This window comes from Myotis daubentonii, chromosome 11, assembly GCF_963259705.1.
Source record: "Myotis daubentonii chromosome 11, mMyoDau2.1, whole genome shotgun sequence".
Taxonomy (NCBI): Eukaryota; Metazoa; Chordata; class Mammalia; order Chiroptera; family Vespertilionidae; genus Myotis; species Myotis daubentonii.
The window spans coordinates 65,522,162-65,531,526 of record NC_081850.1 but is presented as its reverse complement, the minus strand read 5'-3'; the positions used below and the strand labels follow the sequence as shown (position 1 = coordinate 65,531,526).

At 43.0% G+C, this 9,365-nt stretch overlaps 1 pseudogene; it reads left to right on the top strand.

Moving 5' to 3' along the window:
- Nucleotides 1-5,226: 5,226 nt before the first annotated feature.
- On the top strand, nucleotides 5,227-6,213 carry LOC132211727 (olfactory receptor 1J4-like; annotated as a pseudogene).
- The last annotated feature ends 3,152 nt before the right edge of the window (nucleotides 6,214-9,365 follow it).

Genomic DNA, 9,365 nt, shown 5'->3' with positions numbered 1-9,365 from the left:
TCGCTAGAGTGTCCCTGAGTTTACAGGTATGGGTCAATGGGACTGGGTTTCACATTACTTTCAGGCAGAAACAACTGACACAGGTTTGCAGGGGCTGATCTTCTATTTCTGCCACAGTGAATTATTATGCTTTGACGTTGGCCAAACTAGAAATTATCTCTCTGTGGTCATTAACATGTAAACTCAGCCTGGCTGGTGTTTCTCCGTGGTTGAGCATTGACCTATGAACCAGGAAGTCACAGTTCAATGCCCAGTCAGGGCACATAGCAGGGTTGTGGGTTCAATCCCCACATTTCCTAATTAAATCCATAATCAGTCTTACATTCCCCTTGCAGAAGGCAGCCCTTCAATGATTCTCTTGGCATCAACGATGTTGCTATCTCTCTCTCTCTCTCCTTCCTTCCTCTCTAAAACCAATAAAAAAAAAATTTTTAAAGATGTAAACTCATAGAACTTGGTGAATGCCCTCTTGTTTCTGTGCAAGAAGGTCTTGCTGGTTGCTTTAGGGGTGTGATGATTCCTGGAGCCAGACAGAAATAGAGGGAAGATGCATGAAGCCACAGATGTGAGAAACTAACAGGTATGCAGTTAAAATTCATGGTTTTGCCAGAGATTGACAATATGAGATATGATGGCCCTGGTCATCCATTCTAAGTTCCTAAGATTCCCACACCTTCTTCATCCCCAGCAGACAGAAGAGCAGCATGAGGCCTGAGAACCACAGCAGTGTGTCCCAGTTCCTCCTCCTGGGGCTCCCCATCCCGCCAGGGCAGCAGGGCGTGTTCTTCACCCTGTTCCTGGGCATGTACCTGACCACGGTGCTGGGCAACCTGCTCATCATCCTGCTCATCAGGCTGGACTCTCGCCTGCAAACGCCCATGTACTTCTTCCTCAGCCACTTGGCCTTCTCTGACCGTTCTCTCTCCTCTGTCACTGTCCCTAAGATGCTCATGAACATTCAGACTCAGCAACAATCCATTTCCTATCAGAATGGCTACCATCAACATATCAACAAATGACAAGTGCTGGCGAGGATGTGGAGAAGAGGGAACCCTAATACACTGCTGGTGGGAATGCAGATTGGTGCAATCGCTATGGAAAACAGTACGGAGTTTGCTCAAAAAATTAAATATGTAACTGCCATTTGACTCTGCAATTCCCCTCTAGGAATATATCCTAAGAAACTCAAAACACCAATCGGAAAGAATATATGCACCCCTATGTTCAAAGCCATGCAATTCACAGTAACTAAGAACTGGAAACAGCCCTCCTGTAGATGAATGGGTAAAAAAGCTGTTACATTACACCATGAAATACTATGCAGCTGTAAAAAAGAAGGATCTTTTACCCTTTGAGACAGCATGAAGGGACCTGCAGAGTATTACACTAAGCAAAAAGCCAGTCAGAGAAAGACAAGTATCACATGATCTGAAATGTGTACTCTAATGAAAAAAATAAACTAATGAACAAAATAGATCCAGAGACATAGAAGCATGGAACATACTGTCGGATCTCTGAGGGAAGGCGGGCATTGGTTGGTGGGTGGGAAGAGATCAACCAAAGAACTTGTATGCATGTTTCCATAATGAGTGGATCCAGATAATAGTATGCTGAAGGTCTGGGGTAGGGAATGGGGGCAGGCTACAAGGGTTAATGGAGGGAAAAGGGGATAAAAGTAATACTTTCAACAATAAATTTTTTTGAAAATTTGTTAAAAAAGGATAAAAACAATAGCTTTGGAAACATTATCATATGCATTCTGATAACATGTACTGCTATATCAGCTATAAATATAAACCTGAAATATACATACAAACCAGTAGTACCTAAATATATACATACTAGTAGCCCTGCACAGGAATCCGTGCACCAATAGGTCGCTGCAGCCCTCCTGAAGCTCTCAACCTGCTGCCCTGCCCTCCTGTAGCTCCCCCACCCTCCCCTCTTGTTACCCTGCCCTCTCTTGTAGCTCTCCACCTCCTGCTTCCTTGCTGCCCTGCCCTCTCCTGTAGTTCTCCGCAACCCCCTTGTACCTCGCTGGCCAAACTTCTTGCTGATCCGTGATCTGATCGTGACGTGCTTGGTCATTACGCATCAGAGCCTAACAGCTAATTAGCATGTTCCTCTCTTATTATATAGGATACAGACACAGAAGGTAAACATAGTAAAATGTTAACCATTGGGGAATTGGCTGAAGATATTTCAGGAATTCTTAATATTGTTATTACAACTTTTCTATAACTTTGAAATCATTTCAAAATAAAAAGTTGAAAAATTTTTCTTCCCAGCTGGAGCAATGCCGAAGAACAAAGCAGTCCAGGGCATGACTGGAATCAGGGACACTGTCCCCTAGAACTTCAGTCCCTCTTACTCTTGGACACACAGCTCCCAAAGGGCAGTCAGAAATTAGCCACAAGCTTGGGGACTTGTTTGCAGACTCTCATTAGTAGTTAAGTGTCATCTGTGGACTCATTTCTCTGGAGCCAGATAAGATAAAGGAAAGTCTATAGAAGTGCCAAGTCCCCAGATATTTTCTCTGTGTGTCTGATGTTAGGTCTCCTGAAGAAAAGCTGAGGAGATGGGCGATAATCTGCAGCAGAAGGTGTCTGAACTCACCAATGAGCCCAGGTGAGAGGAGCTGGAAATCTGCCTTTGCCGATGGACCTGCCTGTGTGCTAGTGTGTTCATGTGTGAGACTCTGTGTCCATGACCCTGTGTGTGTGCACGTATTGTATATGGTTGTGTATGTGCTATGAATCTGACTCACAGTCTCATTTTACCATATGTGGACCAAGTTCTCAGCCTCCTGGTGTTAGGCTGGGACTCCTGATTCATGTCTGTCTGTAACACTAGCATCACAGCTAAACATCCGGAGTAACACTGTTGTCTGTGCTGCTGGACAAGAGGATGCCGAAGTCACCAGGAACCAAGGTCAGCTCAGAGAGAGCTCAGGCCTCTGCGCAGCAGTGTGTTGTGGTGCACATGTGAGCTGTGCCTGTGGGTGACACTCGTGTATGAGAGCTGGAAGTTATGTTATTGGATTTTCTCTGGGTGTATGTGATCATGTGTGTGTGACCATATGCATGGGTGTTGGTGTTGGTTTAGTGACGGTGCCTGTGACTGAATAGACTTAACTGCCCCATGCTGACTGCCCTCCCCCAGCAAGGGGAAGGTCAGAGGAAGGAAGCTCATTAATTCACTCTCATTAATAGGAGAGTGTATACTATTTGTTGTAGTGAGTGTGGCTGGGTCTACATATGTGTTGTGTTGTGTGTTTCTTGTAAGATTTTTAAATTTTTTGTGGTCTTGTCTGCTTTAGTGTTTGAGTTATGTATATGTGGTGAGGTGAGTGTTCACTAGGTACATCATGAAACAGGAGTCTTGATGTGCATTGTGAGTGTGTTTTGGGGTAAGAGGTGTATTACTGTATGTGTGTATGTCCAACTTCTGTTAATTCTGACTTGTAAGTATGCATATGAGTGTTTATGAGATGAACCATATATTGGCTATTCTTCCTTTAGGATGGAAATTTGGTCAGAGGTGATGTACATTATCAAAGCAGCTGTGTGTGTGAGAGAGAGAGAGAGAGAGAGAGAGAGAGAGAGAGAGAGAGAGAAAGAGAAAGAGAGAGAGAGAGATCTGTATCGATGACTCAAGTATTTCCTAAAGTGTCCTTCTTCTGGGGCACCATTACCTAAGATACTCAAATTCTAAGCAATACCCTGGTTCTTGAAATGGATTTGCTATCATTTTTATGTACATGAATGTGATTGAGTTGCTCAGGATTTTCCAACCTTTCTTTATTTTTACTAGACATCCCAGGGAAACAAACACACTCACTAACCTTAAACTCCAGGCATTATGCTGTGTGAAGGTATTTGGGCACAATTACCATTAAATAGTGATGAGACCTTGAGGAAGTTATAAAATATTGGTCTCACTTTCACATCTATAAAATGGAAATAATTACACTAGTTTTGTGAATCTTGCAGAGGCCCTCAGTAAATAGTTATTGCATAAATAGATCTTAATGTATTTGAGAATTTTTTGTCACTTGGAAAGTAAATAAATAGGAAGGAATAGAATTATCTAGTAAACGGTATAAAAAAATTTTGGACAAATCTGGGTCCTCACAGCTCTAAAACAATATATTCTGCTTTGCTACTAAGCAAGAAAAGGGAAGTTTCCCTATGTAACAGTTAAGAGCATGGTTTCTAATCACACAGACATATTAGAATCCCATGGAGAAGCTAACACTTGGTGATTTTTAATTTATAGAAAATGGTAATATATAGATAAATCAACTTATAAACAGTACCTATCACATATGTAGTAGATACTAATATACACACGTGTATTTGTGTGCCATTCTGTCCCTGCTGTACTGCTGTGTGCCTACATAATTTGTGTCATTTATGTTTCTATTTGTAAAAACTAATATAGGTCCAAGAATACAAATCCTTAGAGCAGCTGTGAAGAGGTTTTAAAATCTGGGAATGTAAGGCTGATGTGTGGATTAAATTGGGAAATGTAGGTAAAGTCCTTATCCTGGTACCCAAATGTTCTTCTAAATGTTCAGCATTATTATGAAATATACTTTGTGGACTATTCTGGTTTTGGAGATATTCTGGCCTCAAGTGCCACCCATTTCCAGAGTGTCCCTGAGTTTACAGCTGAGGGTCAATGGGAGCCGGCAGGTTCAAGGAGGTCTGACAATGCTCCAACAACACCAACTCAGCACTGGGGCTCACGTTACCTTCACCCAGAAACAAAAGACACCACTTTTCAGGGGCTCACCTAACATTCCTGCCACAGTGAATCATTATGCTTTGGCTCGGGCCTGGTGTAGAAATGATCCCTCCATGCTCATCAAGATGTAAATTCATAGAGGTGGGCGCCTTGCTTTTCTTGCTCACAGCTGCACTGAAGTCCTCAGTAGATGTTCCGACACGGACGTGATGTTAAAAGTAATATTTGAATAAACAGCGAACCCCTCTTCTAGGTTATGAGGTCTTGTGACTACTTTGGAGGTTCAATGTTTTCCTGAAGCCAGACTGGGTGAGATGGAAGACGCACACATCCACAGGTGTGAGAAATTAATACGAAAGTATTTAAAAATGAATGGTTTTCCCAATAATGACAGTATGACATGAGATGTCCTGTTCATCCTTTCTAGGTTCCTGAGACTCCCAACCCTTCTTCATCCCCAGCAGACAGAGGAGCAGCATGAGGCCTGAGAACCACAGCAGCGTGTCCCAGTTCCTCCTCCTGGGGCTCCCCATCCCGCCAGGGCAGCAGGGCGTGTTCTTCACCCTGTTCCTGGGCATCTACCTGACCACGGTGCTGGGCAACCTGCTCATCATCCTGCTCATCAGGCTGGACTCTCGCCTGCACACGCCCATGTACTTCTTCCTCAGCCACTTGGCCTTCTCTGACCTTTCTCTCTCCTCTGTCACTGTCCCTAAGATGCTCAGGAACATGCAGACTCGGCAACAATCCATTTCCTATGTGGGATGCATTTCTCAGTTGTATTTTTTCATACTTTTTGCTGGTCTTGACAATTTTCTTCTGGCTGTGATGGCATATGACAGGTATGTGGCCATCTGTCAGCCTCTGCACTACACCACCATCATGAGGGAGGGGCTGTGTGTGCTGCTGGTGGCTGACTCCTGGGTTCTCTCCTGTGTCATTGCCCTTTTGTACTCCCTCCTCTTGGTCTGACTGTCTTTCTGTGCTGACAATGCCATCATTCACTTCTTCTGTGACCTCGCTGCACTCCTGAAGCTGAGCTGTTCAGACACCTTCCTCAATGAGCTGGTCATATTCACTGTTGGAGGAATGATTTCCTTTTTGTGTATTGGTGTTATTTTGGGATCCTATATCCGTATAGGGACGATCATCCTCAGGGTCCCCTCCACTAAGAGACTCTATAAAGCCTTTTCTACCTGTGGCTCCCATCTCCCTGTGGTGTCTTTATACTACGGGACAGCTACTGGTGTTTACTTTTTCTCCTCATCATGGGGTTCTAAAGACATAATTGCTTCTGTCATGTATACAGTAGTTACCTCCATGCTGAACCCCTTCATCTACAGCCTGAGGAACAGAGATATCAAACAGGCCTTAGAGATGTGTGTCAATAGGATTAAGTTCTTTAAGTGGCATTCACTAAATCCTCTGGTTGCAGTCAGGAGCACAGGGAAATATATCTCCTAAAATTACTGAATAGTCAATATCTCCATATACCTTTAATAGAATATGCATTCTGCTGTCATGTAAAGTGTGGTTAATATGTAAACTAGGTCAAGTTTGCTACATGGATCGTTAATAATGTTGTATTCCCAATTAGTAATTTTTGCTTATTCATCATCTCATAAGATATATGCAAAATCTTATGCAAAATATATTGCACAATTATAGTTGTGGATTTGTCTTTTTCTCCTTTGAGATGTGTCAGCTTTTGTTTATGTATTTTTTATACTATGTTATTGATGACATACTGATTTAGCCTCATGATTTGCTTCTGGTGAAATTTTTTTCTACCTGATTCTTTGAGGCTGGCTTTTAATGGCTTCAAGATGATTGTGAGGATCTCTTCCCAACTGACATTCAGTGACATCATGTTGGTAGACTGCAATCAGCCATGATAAGAAAAATTACACTATGAAAAATGGCATATGCTACAAAGTAAGGCTTTTCAAACAAGAGGGTCAGACATTTTTAAAATATATTCAAAAGCACACCACTGCATTTATGATTGTGAGATGTTTCTAGAAATGGGCTTCACCTTAACTACTCATCTACTTCTAATATTACTATAGGTACTTTATATCTATTACTATGGATATAGGTACACAGACAGATATACAAACAGACATATAGGTATAAATATACAGATAGAGAATAGATACTAGTATACAATAGGTAGTAAAATGCAGCTTTCTTGAGGTTAGAGTTTAAATGGTATATTTTTTTCCATCACTTTAAACTTTTCCTTTTCCTTATACTTCTGAGGTGTCCATTATTAAAAATGTAACGCTGGATATTGCTCATTTTATTTAGAGCAACAATTATTGTGTTTCTGGAGAATTTTGTCTCTTTACATCTAATCCTCTATTATAAAGAGGTGATATGCAAGTTAACCCTCATGCCCTCACAAGATGACTGCCTACAACCAGGCTGGCATTGGGATTAGTGAGGGACAATCACATGACTGAACAGCAGGCAGTGTGGGGTGACCAGGCCAGCACGGCGGTTAGTGAGGGTCAACCAAACAACTGAAAACAAGCTTCGTGGGGCAACCAGGCCAGCTGGGGGGCCATGAGGCAATACCAGGCCGGCATGCAAGGGGGGCAGTTGGGGGTGACCAGGCCAGCAGTTGGGGCAGTTAGGGACAACGAGGCTGGCAGTGAGGGGCAGTTAGGAGCAACCAGGCTGGCAGAGTGGTGCAGTCGGGGGCGATTAGGCTGGCAGGGGGGCAGTGAAGGGCAACTAGGCCGGCAGAGAGGGGGCAGCTGGGAGCGACCAGGCTGGCAGGGGGTCAGTTAGGGGTGAAGAGGCCAGCAGAGGGAGGGTAGTTGGGGGCAACCAGGCCGGCAGGGGGGTTAGTGAGGGATGACCAAATGACTAATCAGCAGGCTGCGTGGGGCAACCAGGGTGGTGGTGGGGTTATTGAGGGATGAACCTGCTGGCACGGGGGTAGGAGGGGTGGAAAAATGGGGGCAACCAGGCTGGCAGGGGGGGGCAGTTAGGGGCAACCAGGCCAGCGGGTAGTGGGGCAGTTAGGAGTGACAAGGCTGGCAGAGGGGGGGGCAGTTGGAAGCGATTAGGCTGGCGAGGAGGGAGTTAGGGCAACCTTGCCGGCACCCAGAGGCAGTGAGTGGTGTTCAGGCCGGCGGGGGAGGGTGGCAGTGAGGGGCAACCAGGCAGGGAGGCAGGTGAGCAATTAAGAGCCAGCGGTCCAGGATTCTGAGAGGGATGTCTGACTTCCAGTTTAGGCCCAATCCCCGGAATCAGGCCTAAACCGGCATTCGGACATCCCACAAGGGATCCCAGATTGGAGAGGGTACAGGCTGGGATGAGAGGACACCCCCCTTCCCGCACAAATTTCGTGCACTGAGCCGCCAGCGCAGTGGTTCGCAACCTTCTGGCCCTTTAAATAAAGTTCCTCATGTTGTGACCCAACCATAAAATTATTTTCATTGCTACTTCATAACTGTAATGTCGCTACTGTTATGAATCATAATGTAAATATCTGATATGCAGGATGGTCTTAGGCGAGCCCTGTGAAAGGGTCGTTCCACCGCCAAAGGGCTCGCGACCCACAGGTTAAGAACCACTGCTCTAGTGTAATCATAATACATTTGAATTTATATTTTGAATGTAACTATGTTTTTTATTTGATACATGTTTCACATATATTCTCTCTTGTCTTCCTCCCTTTTGATTAAATGTATATTTTAATCCATTTCCCTCTACAGTAGGTATTCAGTTTACGTCGGAGATCCCTTGCTTCGGCACGGAACCCACCTACAAAAGCACCTACGTCACTCACTTGGAGCACATACACAGCAGTAATGAAGTGAAATAGTAAAAAAAACTTTAAGATAACAATTCCTGACCTTTACTTGTAGTAAATAAATAATAAGAAACATAAAGCACATATGCAAATACATCAAAATGATGGAACTTTATATATAAATAAATGGGAGATGGTGACATAACCATGAAACAACGTATGTCAAGTAACCCGAGGACTGTCTGTATTAACTTAATCATATATTATTATTATTGTTTTATGATTCTTCCCGGTGTTCTTAAGAGATCACTTCTTACACTCTCTTTAATTATTAATTGTAGTTTCATATACAAAACATAACATTTACCATTCTAGTCATTTCAACCATTTAGGACACTCATTAGCAATATCTCATTTTATGACCACTAAAGTAGTCTCCGCAGAATATCAACTGAGTGTTTTGCAACTGTGAAAAAAATAAGAACAAGGATATCTATGAATTAATACGAAGAAATAGTAAGATATATTGGTAAATGAAAAAAAAGCAATGTGTAAAAGAGCATTTATAGCGTGCTACTTCTCATATAAAAATGAAGGAAAATAAAATATCCAACTATCTGCCCATTGAGCAAAAAGAAGCACAGGAAAAATAAATCAGAAACTATTAGGATTTTTTATCTACAGGAGGTGGGGCAGAAGCAATGGGGAGATGGGTAGAATTAGTTGCGTAGTTTTGATTATGTTGCCTTTTACAAGTAAAACATGAATAGAAAAGGTGGCTAGTAAAGCAAAGTAGAATAAATCAAATCAAATGAACATAAAAAAATTTAAATTAACACCATAATTACAC